At 41.3% G+C, this 15,091-nt stretch overlaps 1 protein-coding gene across 1 annotated transcript in view; it reads right to left on the reverse strand.

The window, feature by feature from the left end:
- Positions 1-8,391, reverse strand: part of VIT (vitrin) — a 48,917-nt gene extending 40,526 nt beyond the window's left edge. Inside the window, exon 1 of the mRNA XM_018085392.3 lies at positions 8,222-8,391. The gene's annotated coding sequence lies outside the window, so the exon portion shown is untranslated. The remainder of the gene's footprint in view (positions 1-8,221) is intronic.
- Positions 8,392-15,091: the final 6,700 nt, after the last annotated feature.

Consider the following 15,091-nt stretch of genomic DNA (forward strand, 5'->3'; position numbering starts at 1 on the left):
TCAATCCTTGGCACTGCCATCTCCCCAAGAAACCAAGGGCAAAGACAAGTACCTGCAATTCAGCAGTGACCATGGACTGTGCTGGCTTTGTGGCATGAGATTTGTGGCCACATTTCTTTCTTTCTTTCTTTTTTTTTTTTTAGAAAATATGCCATCTTCTAATTCCATCAAATGGTTTTAACAAGTCAAAATTACTTTTTAAAATACTTTTTAAAAAGTTACTTTTTAAAGTGCAATACATGGTTTATACACTATAAAAAGAGCCCTAAGTAACCATGTTATTGTGCTGCCTGCAAACTAAGAATTAGTGTAGTGTGCAAGAATTCCCCTGAAGGTACATATTTAGTCTAAAAGTGAAGAATTTGCGTTAAAGGCACTGAAAAAACTACACATCACCTTGGGGATGGTTTTTGGAATTTCTGTAGCATGTTCAAACAAAACTTGAGAGCTTTTTTCTTTTCTGTTGGTAGAAACTTATAAGCAGAAATTTAGAGAAACTTTAGGATGTTTACTCTCTGCTTATTAAAGCTACACATATCCCTTTACTACAAAAGTGAGTTATATGAGTGGGTCAAAACCAAAACTCATTCTTAAGCATGCTAGTAAATTTATACCACAGCTCATAGAAAACCTTTATCAATTTAGTATCTCTGCAGTCTGTGTGACTACGCCAAAGCCATGGACTGGTTAGATAAGGATTCAGAAAATATATGTAATTAAAAAAAACCCACCCTGGCATGTGGTACTAGTTTGAAGTAAGGCATTTATGCCTAGTAATGACAACTTGATCAAGGAAGCGTCTTTTGCAAAATGTCTTCAGCAAATCAAGAAGCTTGGGAATGCTGTAGTAAGCATTTTGAAAAGATAAGCTAAAATCTGCTTCTGGATTTTACTGGAAACCAGTAAAACAAAGTTAGAAAGTAGTTTCAGTTTTGCATTACAGATCTCTTAAAAATGATAGTCTCGTTCTCCTTGCACTGCTTAACATTTTCCCTTATATATTTTGTACTTTTCAAAAAATGTTATTTCTTCCTGACTAACTGCATTATTCCTACTTCAGAATATTTCTTTCCAGCCCTCTCAGATAGATAACTCTCTGTTACCTTTAGTTTGGAGAAAACTAACCCATAAGAGAGGTTTACTACAAGAGGCAAATCAGAAAACAACCCCAAACCACCTTATGCCTCTCAGTCTATTTCTAATGCTGCTTTGCTGGGACCTCCAAATCCTTTGCCTCCTTGCAGGGTCAGCTGCTGAAAGCCAAGATTCCCGACCCCACATCCCAGGACATTGCGCATGGCCACACTGCTACATGCCCTGCAGGTGGAGCCCAGGCTCCCTTCTTCCTTAGGCATGGGATATAGAGGTGCTGCCACCTGGATGCTGAGTGGATAAGCATGAGTTGTTGTGGTAGCCGGGTGCAAAAAGCATGTCTGGATCTCCTACTGGAGGTGACATTCACATCCTGCTGGTCTGAGCCATGAGGGGCTCCTAAGGCCACTCACTAACACTGCGCTTTCTCATATTCCTTACAGAGAGTGTCAAAGGCTAATCTTTAATCTAGTCTAGTCTAGTCTTTGGGTAGAGTCTACCAATACTTCTGCAGATAAACTGGATGCTTCTCTGCTGTCATCTCCAGGGAGATCTTTGGATTTAGAAGTCTCTCCTGTCTCCTGCTCCTGGGTCCTGCTGGGAAGTGAGTCCTGCTCCTCAAGGTTTCAAGGTGAAAAGCTGTGGGGTGGATGGAGCCTTACATTTTTTTCCTGTGGCAGGCTGGCCTCCCGAGCTAGTGGTCATGGCTGCCTTGGCTTTGCTACAGGCTGTTTCAATCGTATCCCTCACAGTTGGTGCTGGTCCACTGTCTGTCTTCAACCCAACAGGCACATTTAAGCTGAGGTCTGCCAGGCGTGGCTCTTCTGGGGAGCCATTTGGAAACTGTGGACCTACATATACTGTTTCCATTTTTTAATGACTGAAGAAGACACTTCAGGACTCCATGCTGCTCTTGGGATGAAAGTGAGCTATGAATTTGCATGAGTGCCAGCATTATAAATGAGGCTATTATGGGTAGTGCTGGTTTATGAAGACATGCTATTGGTGGAGGGGCTGGTGAGAGACATGACATGGTGTGGGCCAAGCTGTGCAGCCTTATGGCACGTGTGTAGGCAGCCCTTGACAGCGCGGGAGTGGTCTCTCTACCATATGGGTCATGCAGACAACATGAGGGATGGCTATGCTTCCAAAACTACATCCCTCAGTATCTGAGTGCCCTGGAGGGGAAATGGAGAGCTAGAGAAGGTGGTGGAAAGAAAGTGGCCTCCAGAGCCCAGTCCTGAATACTGTGACAGAGTAGGTACAGCCAGAAACTGCTGAGAAATGTGTCTCAGGACCAGCCTGACACTGATTTACCAATTTTGCATATTAGAATCCTTTTAAACCTGCTGATTTTGCATAGACAGGAATCACAGGATTCTGTTTCTGAGAGCTCAAGATCAAAAATAAAAATCACGTGGACTGGGAGAAGGAACTTGTAATTTGAGGTCTTTTGTTTTTTAAACAAACCAAGCCTGCAGACCTCAGTATTTTATAATCCACTTCCATGCTCAAGAATTTTGTTCTGAACTTAGGCTTTAGGACATTGCCCTGTGAGCTTCTACTTCAAATCTAGTTATTGCCTAACCTACATATTTCTTTCTACGCACAGATTTCACCGGTGAGAATAGAAGATATAAACCACAGAAGACTGAGAATTTAAATCTCAAATTACCATGTATTTTGAGATGCAGTTTGGTGGAAAGGGTCTTTCCAAAGCAGGGTGAAAGAAGACTTGTCTGACTTATGTGATGCCAATATTTGACCTTGTACTATTTGTACCAGGTTGTTCCATTGGAACTACTCTAAACTTCTCTAATCTCTCACCTCCCTCATCTGGACACTCCTCTCCTTCCCACGTAGCCTTATTTCCAAACAATCTCTTTCTTCATATGCTTCCTGTCCAAAAACTTCTTCAACCAAGCCCAGGAGAACAGAATTCTCAAGAGCTACAGAAGTATTGCAAGAGAGGCGAGAAAGATGCGCTCCCACCAAGGTGAGCAGAAAGGACTCCCATCATCCTCAGATGGCTGGCAGCTGTGAAAATAGCCCTTGTAGTCATGGAGCCATTACCCTTTCCTAACTCTGACTCACTGAAGTTGATGAGGGCCAGGATACACAGCACTGCTGCCAGCTTTCCTCTGTGTCTCGCCCTTGTTCTATGGACTGAAGGGTAAACGACATATTTGGGGAAAATAAAAAAGAATGGGGCCTTCTGAATCCCTAAAGTGACCTGGCAGGGAGATTGAGAGGCACAGAGGTGGCCGTGTCCAAGCTTCCCTGTAAACAAGTGATTTTTGAGAGGTAAAAAATTCCACAGTTTTATGTATAAGCCTGGAGGTGCTGGAAATCCCCAGCTCATCCTGGTGGGGACATTAAAGGACTGCATGAAGCTACACAAGAAAATTCAGAATTTTCATAAAATTTTGACAGATGTATAACTGACACTTGGCAATTATGTGCTTTTTTTTTATATGAATCAAGCTGCCAGCTGAAAGACTGTTGGCTGCTGTTTACATTTACAAAGATATTTTATAAGGTGACAGGCCTAAAAACAGTTTGCACATGCAAGTTCATCTTGAAAATATTTTTTATATCTATGTCTATGGGATGTCCTGTAGAATGAGACATGTTAAGGATAACTGACACAGATCATGTTCTTAATATGTCGCTGACCTCTTAATGCACTCTGAAGTTCTGGGGATAAAGCAGAGGTGGGATGGACTTAAAGGGTGCTAGAAAGACAGTTCAGCCATGACAGCAATACTTGTCAGGTTCAGAACTGCTTAAACCTAGATGATTTGAATGAACCAGAGATGATTATAAATACTCTTCTAAATGCAAATGTGTTTCCAGTTTGGGATATGAGCTATAGATTCAGGTGTTCTGCTTTAAAAGGGAAAGAGAAAGCTACAGATGATTTTTTTTCCTAAGTTAAAATGCATTTTCATGAGACATATTTATTCTTCCAAGCCATTGGGAAATTTTCTTTCTGATCAACATTTTCTATTTTTCTTCCAGGCCTCAGTCACTGAAAAATGAACCCAAAGAGGAAAGACAGCCCAAGGCAACCCAGCCACATCCTGCTGCAGAGGAGAGCAGAGAAGATGGCAAGAGAAGTGAGGGTGAGCCAGCTGCAGAAAGAGGGAGCAGGCTCTGCTCTCTGTTGGCAGAGCACTGTCAGAGGATGTGGGAGCAGCCCTCAGACACCACTAAATGTACAGCTGCCCCAGCACAGAGTTTGGTGCAAAATGTTTGCAGAGGCCAGAGCAAATACTTGTGTAGCTAGCCCAAGAGTGCCATGCTGTCAGGATTGTCCAGTTCTGTTACCTCCCAGTGTTTGCAAGGGGCACTATACCCACACAGCCTGCAATCTCAGCTGGCCAGTACACCTACCCCATAGATGCCTTTGGAGCCTACATCATTTCAGTAGATCCTGACTATGCTGCTGTGGGCCACTGGAAGAAAAAGCCCATCAGTAATACATGCTCCTGTTTTATCTGCAACAAGTCCCTTCACATCCCACTTTTTGCATCATCCTGCTTTCCACAGGGCCTTATCAGGAGTCAGTACAAGACAGTCTTACTGCTGCCCTGCGGTCACACTCACAGCAGTGCCTGCGTCCCCTTCGGGTTAGGGTTTAAAGAGTTCACAGAGGCGATGCAGGCTGTTGCAAGACAGACAGTCAGAGTTTATTTTACTAGTAGAAATACAACCTAAACAGCTACAGATTTTCTGGGCATTTGTGCACCTCTCTGAGCCTCTTGTGTGGCAGTGGGAAGCTTTGCTGCCTGCGCAGCATTTGCTCAGGTTTTCCAAGCGGGAAACGTGCAGCAAAAAAGGAACTGGGATGCAAAAGAGTGGCAGCTGCTCTAGGACTGTTAGAGAGGCTCTTTTACAGGCGAATGAACCGTCAATTTGTAGTAAGACATTGTTTTCTAAACATAGCATGAAAACTGTTATCTTGCCTGGCTGGTCATTAGAAGAGAGATAATTATAGTCTCTGTGCGACAGCCGAGCCCAGAACAGGGGCTGCATTGTCCCAGGTCCAGGCTGAGCTCTAGCACAGGCTCCCCAGGCAGCGCTGGGACAAGAGGGCTCCTTGTGCCCCGGCAAGTTCAAAAGAGGAATTGAAGTGCTCTAAGTAGGTGTTAAGCACCTATTTCTCTCTCCTACTCCGGACTTAAAAACTGCTCCACGGGAGAAAGGTGCAGAGGGCTGTAGCTGCATCCTCCCTGGCCTTATGTAGAATACATGCTATGACTATTATTTTTCTTTTTTTACTAAAAAAAAAAAAGCCCCAAAGCTTCAGTTTTGCGTTTATTTTTGTTTTGTTCTGTGTTTCTGTTTTCCAACACAGATCAATGAGACCTGTATGATGATAGGCTTTCAGAAGGAAGGACTATGTTCAGCGTCCACTTCCTGAGCCCTGAATGGAAGGTCTAAACTCAGTTTATGCTGTCGTATGCCAGAGAAGTCCTGGTGTACGCAGAACTTCAGGGGGTGAGAATATCCCCCAGGACCATCAGGAAATCCCAGACTGTTACTTTTCACCACCCATCCAGAAAAGACAATGCCATCCCAACCAATTGCAATGGGCCAACACATTCCTCATTGCTCTGGCACCTACTCATGCCAGTACCACTGTATGGGGAGTTCATGCCTCTGAGTGCCAGACCTTTTTTTCTCAGGAATACAGTCACAGCTGCAGATAGTAAATTGAGCTATCACTTTTTCTTCCTCATTTCATCCAGGTGCTTTAAATGACTTAGGTATATAATTTAAACTGAAAGATTACTAGGTTTAGACTAGATATTAGGAAGAAATTCTTCACCATGAGGGTGATGAGGCACCAGAAAAGGTTGCCCAGAGAAACTGTGGATGCCACATCCCTGGAGGTGTTCAAGGCCAGATTGGATGGGTCTTTGAGTAACCTGGTCTGGTGGAAGCTGTCTCTGCTCATGGCAGGGGCGCTGGAACTAGGTGGTCTTTGAGGTTCCTTCCAACCCAAACCTTTCTATGATTCTGTGATTTAGAAGACTTTTGGTAAAACAGGAGACTTGAACATGTATATTCTGAGCCTTAGGTTAATATGAAAAGCTACTGGGCAGTATTTTCTGACTAGAGCTTTTTTTGTGATTCAGACCTGGAAAGGAAAACGTTCAAATTTTCCAGGCAGACCAGATACAGTCGAGTTTTTTTCTGCCATTGTTACATAAACTTCAGGTTTATTTTTAACAATGTTTCCTAAAAAGCAATGGCCAGAAATAATAAATAATTCTGATGTTTCACATGAAGTAATTACCCTGTTTCCCTAGCTTCTGTGTTCATACTGTGGCTCAGGCAGTCCCCTTTTAGAATACTCCAATTAATTTTGACAAAAAGGAGTGTAAAAATTAATTTCCCTCTATTTCTGTGGAAGTAAGTAGCTGGGTGAAGAAGGTACACCTTGTTCATGTCTCCTCTAAAGAAAAGGCTTTAGTAGGACACAAGAAAATCCACATAGGATATCTTTCATGCATTCCAAGTGTGAGGAAAGCTGGTATAGCTAGTAAAACTACTTGGTTTGACCAGCCAGTGGTGAGTCATTTGTAATAATACCACTAGGAAAAGAAGTGTCTCACATAAAGTAAAGGTAAGAACAAGTTAAGAGCAAATTAAGAACATAACAATACTTCTAGAGGTGGAAACACAAGGCAATATTCAATTATTTTGGCAGGACAGTAAAAGTTTCTTTTTAAAAAAAATATTTTTCTGGCTTGAATAGCTGAAAGATGGCAAGGCTTTTCTGTCATTCCAGTGAGAATCACTTCAGCAACTCAAAGGATTAGATAAAACATGCAAACAAAATAAGTCTGTTTAATATAGATACTAATTTAATATTTGAAAATTAATGTGTGGGTGTGTGTAATGCAATTATTTTTGCTAGAGCTCTCTTTACATCTCTGAAAGAGATCAGTCTCACAGTCATGACTGTCATTCAAGTGATGAACTCAGTAAACCCAGAAGAACATGATACTACAGATACAGAAAAACATAGATTTTCTTTGAGTGTAGTCAAATGCAAGATGTTTTTAACTTTGGGATGTATATAGTAAAATGCAAACTATAAACTTGGAAGACTTCATGGCTAATCTCAATAACATGTATTTTAAAAGCCATCTGAACTACTTTTTCTCTGTGTGGGCTTTCTCATTATGGTGTTTTGTTTAAATTTTGGAGAGGTTAGAGAAAAAGAAGTGTGTTCCATGGAGGACCTGCCTCTGTAATCTGTAATTCTGCTTTTTGCTCTAAATGTGGCGTAGTTCCCATAAACTCTAGGAACAAAATATTAACTAGAGTTGAAAGTTTGCTTGGGGCATTTGGTTCATGTTTGTACTAGTCTGAGAGAAATCACATTTTGAAGAGACTTATCAAGACTCTAATCTCTCCACAGAGAGCTGAATGGCTCTGGCAGGCTTGACAATGCTATTCATTTTTGGAGCCTCACCAGCAAAACAAGCACTCAGCACAAAAGGATGTGTCTAGGCTACTGTACTGTTCATACATCTGTATCTATCCATCTAGCAAGGGAGTTCACATCATAGAAATACACATCACTGGAATAGTACCATCCTGTACCTTGGAGACGAGTGTTCCCCAGTGTCAGGTAGTGTTAATTAATGATACAACACGCACCTTCCCATTTATCAAAGAGACAAAGAAAAAGTACTGAAAGCAAAACCGTTTTAAATTTAGGAACAAGTTGCACTGCCTATCACACACTATTTGAACAGAAGGCATATAAATGTCTATTGGTTTGTGGCTTATATACATCATTCCTTAGCACACAGTTAAGCCCTTGCTGTTCAGGCAGCAAGTATATGTGTCCACTCTAACAGTAGGAGCTTAATGCTTTTATAAATACTTTATGAAGTATATATAATGTAAAGTACAGTTTCATTCTACATTTGTGTCTTCATCTTCTTAAGTCTTTGATCCTAAGCACACAGCTGGAATGCTAAATAAAACATCATGTCCCTGCAGTTTCTCAGCAGTGAAAATATTTAACTATTATCAACAGGCAAAAAAACCAACTTCCCCCTCTACCCTCTAAATAAATATAGCAGAGAAATTACATGAGAATTACCTTGCTTGAGGTGTGCAACTTTTTATTCCTTTTCTCCACACAGTATGAAAGTGCTATTTTTTCCAAGCTTTTCTGTACCCCAAACTCCAGCCAACATTATTCTACAGAAGGAGAAGCAGGCAGCAGAGGGAGGCCTGGACACCTTTTTTCTTTCAGAGAGGAGCTAATCAAACATTCCCATCAAGCTCCCAGCTCTGTGAAAGGCACATTGCTCTCTCTCTCTCTCTTCCCCTCCCTCTCTCTGCTCCTCTCTCCCTCTCTGTCTCTCCCTCCCTCTGTCTTTCCCTCTCCCTCCCGCACACACAGACTACAGAGCTCCTTACACTGATTTAGCAGCCGAATTAGGCAGTCCTATTTTAAATATATGTTCCCTCCCACATATTTTTGGTAGGGATTTCTATGCTCCTTTTGCACTAGCCTGTCAGATTTCTCAAGTTTTTCTCTTTTGGGAAGTGAAGCTTTGCTCGACTGATGTTTTGGCTGAATCTTTTTGTCTTCCTGTTCGGTTCACCATCCTAGTGAAAGGACAAAAACTAGTAGATGAGAGTAAACCACACAGCTCTAAAGGTTGTAACTACCAGATTAGTTAGGTGCAGATCAAGTTTAAAGAGAAAAATATCTTTTGAAGAGACAGACTGTTTTACCTTTACTAATGTGAATAGCATTGTATTCCCTCAGCAGTTTCCCTGAAGTCAGAGGATTAGTGACGCAGCAAGTCTGTGAGTCTGGGCACAGAGAAGTATGGTATGAGGGTTCTTTCTCCAGTTGGGTGTGAGAATTTTATAAAATGCTTTCTAAGGCTACTAACTGGCACCCATAAAGTTTGACATGGCCAAATGAGATATACAAAATTACTAAATTCTTTAAATGTCCACACAAATCTCCTAAAATAATTGGATAACTTTCAGAATGAAAATTCATTGAGAGAATCAAAATCACAGCATTTACAAGATGATCACAGAAAGTGCTGCTATCACATTCCAGGATGCTGGAATGCAAACTGTAACTTGTAATTACATCTAGGTATTCAGAAGTGTATAGATAACATAAATGAGAGAACATACACTGTTTTATCTAAGATCACTGGTGAAAAAAATATCTAGTACAAATAGAGGAGATTGAGTTCAAAATACACTTTAGAAAGACATGTAGTTCATGATGTAATAATCCCCTAAATGTATTTAGTTTAAAGGAAAGTGATTACCTGGCTTTAAATGAAAGTGATTACCTGCTATTTGTAAGTCTCTACTCCAGTACTTACGGAAACTATGTAACAGCTCAGCGTATTAATAAACAATACAATATCAAAAGTTTATCAGGAAGTTCCAACTGTTTAGTAAGATATAATGATCCATAAATTAGTTTGATTCTCCTAATACAGAAGTTCAGGCTTGCCATGGTAATTCCTTGTGAGTCAGAATGCATTGGACTGGCAGGAAGCCTCTTCGGTAAGCAAATCTTTTAGTAGATCTACCTAGAATATCTACTGAAAACCCAGAAAACCCAAACCTGAAAGTCATATTAATTCCGGTTAACACTTTAAAAATAGCATTGCCCTTTTCATAAGGCTTTGTGAGGTTTAATTCTTCAGATAATTCAGGGGCAAAAGGAAAACGCAGCAATGGTCCATGCTGCACCCACCTGCCCTCTCCCAGCCTGGCTGACTCTGCTCGTGGCTCGGGGTCAAAGATGCTGCCAGTGGGCTGGCACATTTCTACAGTGCTCCCTGCGAGCTAACCTGGCATCCTGGAAATGAGCATCCCGGGAACTGTGGAGCAGAAACACTGAGTGGGCAGAATAAGAAAAGCTGTCTAGTTTGTTATTATTCAGGGTATTCAGCTTCTCATTGTCATTTGTAACGGAGAGCTGGCCAGTATCAAAACAAAACACTGAGGAGGGCACTAGCTGTCTCTTTTTATCACAACATTTCTGAATGCTGTTGCCTGTGCTCTTTCCTGACAGAAAACCATTTCCAGCCACCCAAGAGCTGGCAACACAAAGTGCAGGAGCAAGAGGTGGACCACATTGAATGGCTCCATTTTGCTGCTGGGACTTGCCACAGGGAAAGATTTATTTGCAAAAGAGGTGACCATGCAGTCAGGAAGTCACTACTGTGAAGACAATAGGTATTGAACACGGTGGTCTAGGGGAGGGACAAATGCTCTGTATCTGTAGGTATTCATGTCTCCCACCATTGCTTCTAGTCTGTTTTCTGCTGTTAGTGCTGTTTGTGGTAATAGTTCTTAAGTTTTACTATACTGTATTTTCATTTGCTTGTAAGTTAAAGAAGGATTTAGCATGATCCATTGAAAAGACGTCTGAAAGAAATAGAATGCAGATGTCTAACCTGTTCCCTGAAAGTTGTAATGAAGTAGCCAAAGAACAAGACCAGAGAGAAGAAATACTTTGGCTTCAAAGAGAGTTTGAGAAGGTTCTTAATTTTTGAGGAAAATTTAGTGACCACATTGAATTATGATCTACTCAGACATTATCTGCACTCTGGAAGATAAAACAGCAGAAAGAGAGAGATGATGTGTGTAAGCAATGTTAGCATTGACAGAGGAGATAATCTAGCCAAGACTCAGTAAGGAAGTTCACTGTTTTTAAACAGAGGTAGCAACAGACCTGGAAGACCAGATACTTACTGATGGACCTTAGTCACAGACTCTTAAATAAATATTCGAGATAATCTGTCATGCAGATTTTTCAAGGCACACAGTGTTTGTTTGAAAAAAGCATTGCTTTTCGAAAAAGCTGGGTAAAGGCCTTGGTGAGTAACAACTGAAACTCTGACTTCACTGTAGGGAACCTCACTGCATTTAGTCTAATCCTCATTACAAATCTGACTTTTTAAAAAAACTTTTGTTTATAATAAAACTAGTGGTTACATGCTTCAGCCAACACAAAAATGTAAGATCCCTCTTGTTCCTCCCCCTCTGCATGCAGTGATGCATAGATAAATGAAATAAGGGAAACCTCACCTATTTGGAAATGCAAATAAACTCACATATTCTGGGTTTGATGCTCATAAACTGGTATGACCCCAGAGCTGAGGTGAGGCAACTGTGAGGCCACCATCAGAGACAGCTGTAGTTTTGCACTTACATGTCCAAATTCAGTCCAAGTTCATTACTGTCTTAGTCCATAATTTTTTGTTCATTGATGATCTTTCCATAGTGATTTACATGAACAGGTCAAACTTTTTTACTATGTAATAGGTTCACACAGTAGGTCAAAATCTAAGTCAGAGCATAAGATGGTGACTTCAAAGGCCATAAATTTCTTCCACAAGTGCAAAGTGATGACAGGTATATAGATCCTGTGGAGCAGGTGCTTACTGCAGCCCAACCCATCATTCTCATCTCCCCAACACTCAGGAGGAACTTCTGACTCTGCTGGTGTAGGCATAGGCAAAAAAAATCATGTTCATCCATGTTATAGAACAAGATATGCCTGCACAATTTTTAGAGGAATCCAGACTTTATCTGGAAAATTTTTAGTGGGAAAGTACAGATTCTCTCACACACTTTGTCCCACTTGTGAGACCCAAGGTGCACACTACTCTTCTGGTGTGGGGCTGTGGCCACACTTCTAAAACTATTAAATCATTTGCTCTCCAGGTTATAAGTAGAGAATATATAAGGAATCAAAGTGACCCAGGACTGAGCTAACTGGCCTGTGATCATTACATAGAAGCTGTTGAATGTATCTTCTGAGCTGACCACTGTAGGCTTACTAAGTCAGTCCTGACTCTGCATACAAGGACAGAAAACAGAGAAAAATGATTTCTGCAAGATGACACATAGCTATGTCACATCTAATCCCATTCAGGTGCTTAAACAGAAAGGAACAAGTTTTCTGCTCTCAAACAATTACCCTCAAGCCTTTTCAGCCAAATACTACCACAGAAATCAGAGAGCAGAATCTTACAACACCCTAAGATATCACGCACAGCTTGACAGTGCTGGCTCTGTTCAAAGACAGAGCTGTCACACATGTTAGTGTTAACTCCTAACAAGTGTCAGTGGAGTTCAAATTCTGCAGTTCTTCTACGTTTCTCAAACTCCATGAAATAAAATCTTGACTTTTGCGTTATTACTCTTCAGGTAAATTGTGCTTGAAAACTATTTATTACTGAAGAAAACAAGCCATGGAGAGAATACAGTAGGAAATTGAAAATATAATTAGAATGGCAAGGCTACTAGGGGGTTAACATTGTTTGGCTTTAGCTGCTTAAAGCACTAATATCAAAATTGACTTCAGGTAAATAAAATAACCAATGTCCTGTAGGGCTTATATAAAATACACTGACGTGTTTGTCTAGTGTTTGAAAAAGGTAGGGAGGCTGAATTATGTATGCTGTAGCCCTTGCCAGCATCAGAAACTTCTTTAAATAATTAGTGCAATTGGGTAGCCAGGCCTCTGTTTTTTCTCTTTATGAATGAGGAGACCTCATGGGCCAAATGAATGCATAATGTTGGCATGCTTGGCTTAAATGGATGGATACCAAACATGCGCTGTGTAAATTTGAACCACTGGGTGTTTCTCAGCAAAGATGGCAATGGCCATGTTTCCTGAGACTGCAGAGAAGCAGGGCTCTGTTAGTATGTCCCAAGTCACCAGTTCATTTGTTTATCCCATAGAGCAAACAATACAAAAATGACAAAATCTTTTTAGTTTTGCCAGGATGCAATATTCAAGTAAAAGCTGGTAAATTCTTTGCCCTGGATTTCCTGCAGCATACAGGGGGAGAATGGGGGCCTGGGAGCCTGCTATCTCAACTGGGCAGGCTCAGAGAAGGAGGATTAATAGTGGGGAATGGCAAAGAGACACTTTTCTGTGACTGATACGTGGGCAGCTGAAGTCTTTCCAATTGAACAGTGACCATTGTAAGTGTCATGGATTTTAATTGTTGGGGGTTTCTTAAAATTCTGGGCAGTCACTTTTGGAAACTTTCGACCTTGCCTTCCTCTTTAATAATCAAAAGACATAAAGAAAAGTGAACTTTGGCTTGGAAGGAGAGTCAAATAAGGCGTTTGAGTGAACTCAGAAGTTACTACTATCTGTAAGGAGTGTTTGTATACTCTGAGAGCAATTTAATGTGTAGTGCATTAGCTGTGGGCACGCAGACAGTACTAGTTAGGACCAACAAGTCGGGTGGGTTTGTTTATAGACCTTGGTCTGTAGCAGAAAGAAGCAGTGCTCAGATATTGCTTTCATTTAATTCTTTCAAGATATATCTCTATAGGGAAAAAAAGAAAACAGATGGAGGATGTTCTTACCCTTGAAATACAACAGCAAGCTATCACAGGAATCAAGAAATCTTCATTATTTTTGTCATGCAGTTGAATCTACCCATATGTCCTAAGCCCCATATTCCCAATGCCAGATTTAGAACAGAGGTTGCCACAAATGCTGTGTTGAAACATAAATTAAGTAAACAGTAAATGCAGGGACTGGAAAAGCCTCCATCACATTTGGGATCAGGAAATGCTAAGGGTGGCTAGTGAGGAGGAGTTTGACCTGATTGCATCTGCAGACCTGTGGATCTGAAGAGGTGTAACCAGCTTTAAAAGCTGTGTCATTATGGAGGTGGGCTGTGATGTTTGTATCTCACCCGTCTGCTCTCAGAAATCAAGATGCTGCCACAATGGAGATCAATTTTAGGTACCATTTTTTTGGCAGAACTTGCAGTTGCTGCAAAAGTGTATGGTGACTGAACAGAACTGGGTCTGTAGGAAGTGCAGCATATGGACTTTGTTCATCTAGAATCCAGTGTAGGTGGGGATTGAGTCTTCACAGGGTAAGTGGGATATATTTTGTTGCTCTACTACCTCGTGTAAAACCTAATTCAGCAGCATAAACTCCTTGTATGAGGAGTAGAATCATCTGTTTAGGAAAGTGCTCTTTGTTAATCAAGTTTCAGCAGTGGTGGATTCAGTGCTGAAATTTGCAGTTGAGGACCATAGCCCTCATAAAGTACAAATGCCTTTTTCAGCATGCTTTCCCCATCTGCCCACTTCCAGTGTGAGCCACGTGCTATCATTGCCACTGTTGATTCAGTTCAACAAGAATACCCCCTGGATCCCCGTGCCTCTTACCTTGGCAGTAAAGCTCAACTATTCACTGCAAATCAGGCCTGGAAAATGTAAACCCAGTAACAGTCTTCTGTCTGTTCTTCCTGACTGTTTTCCCCGATGTGTTTTCTGTTTACGCTCTGTAGGGCATCAGGTGTCAGAGCAAGTAGGTGATGCCAGTAAAAGCCACTTCACAGTAGAGAGTTCGTGGCTGCCTCCCAGCAACTGAATGCATCCCCTCTGTGGTGCCCTTATCCTTGTCTCCTTCAGCTTTGGCTCTTGGCACTGAAGACTGTTAAAAATGCAGGTTGTTTCTGGAGGCAACATGTAGAAATCAGAGTGCTGCTCTGGCAAGCAGAAGTGTCCAAATACACAGCAGGGCCAGAACTGCCAGTATGTTTACTAGGTGGATTAATATATTTTCTTCACCGGTTTTTGCCAGAGTTCATGAAAAGCCCCTCTGCATGTGCCCCTGTGCACAGACTGTAACAGACAGATAACATAAAAATGCCAAAAATTATGTTTTGCCATTGTTTCTGCCTGTCAAAAAACTTCCTACCAAAAATTCTGTGTCAGTTTTCCACCAGAAGTTCTCACTAGAATTTTCCCACTGGAGATTTCTTGCCAAAGGATCCTGTTATCGTTCATGGTTATCATATCTCTTCGAACATCTGAACAGGGCTACGTGCCAAGAAACCACAAACAACCTCCTTTGAACGCTATAAAAGTTGAGGAGAAATTTGGGAAAACTAGGGAAAGAGGAGTAGGAAAGAGAATTGGCTATAGCAGCTGA

Source organism: Manacus vitellinus, unplaced genomic scaffold, assembly GCF_001715985.3.
Source record: "Manacus vitellinus isolate BGI_N305 unplaced genomic scaffold, ASM171598v3 scaffold_8_pilon, whole genome shotgun sequence".
Classification (NCBI taxonomy): domain Eukaryota; kingdom Metazoa; phylum Chordata; class Aves; order Passeriformes; family Pipridae; genus Manacus; species Manacus vitellinus.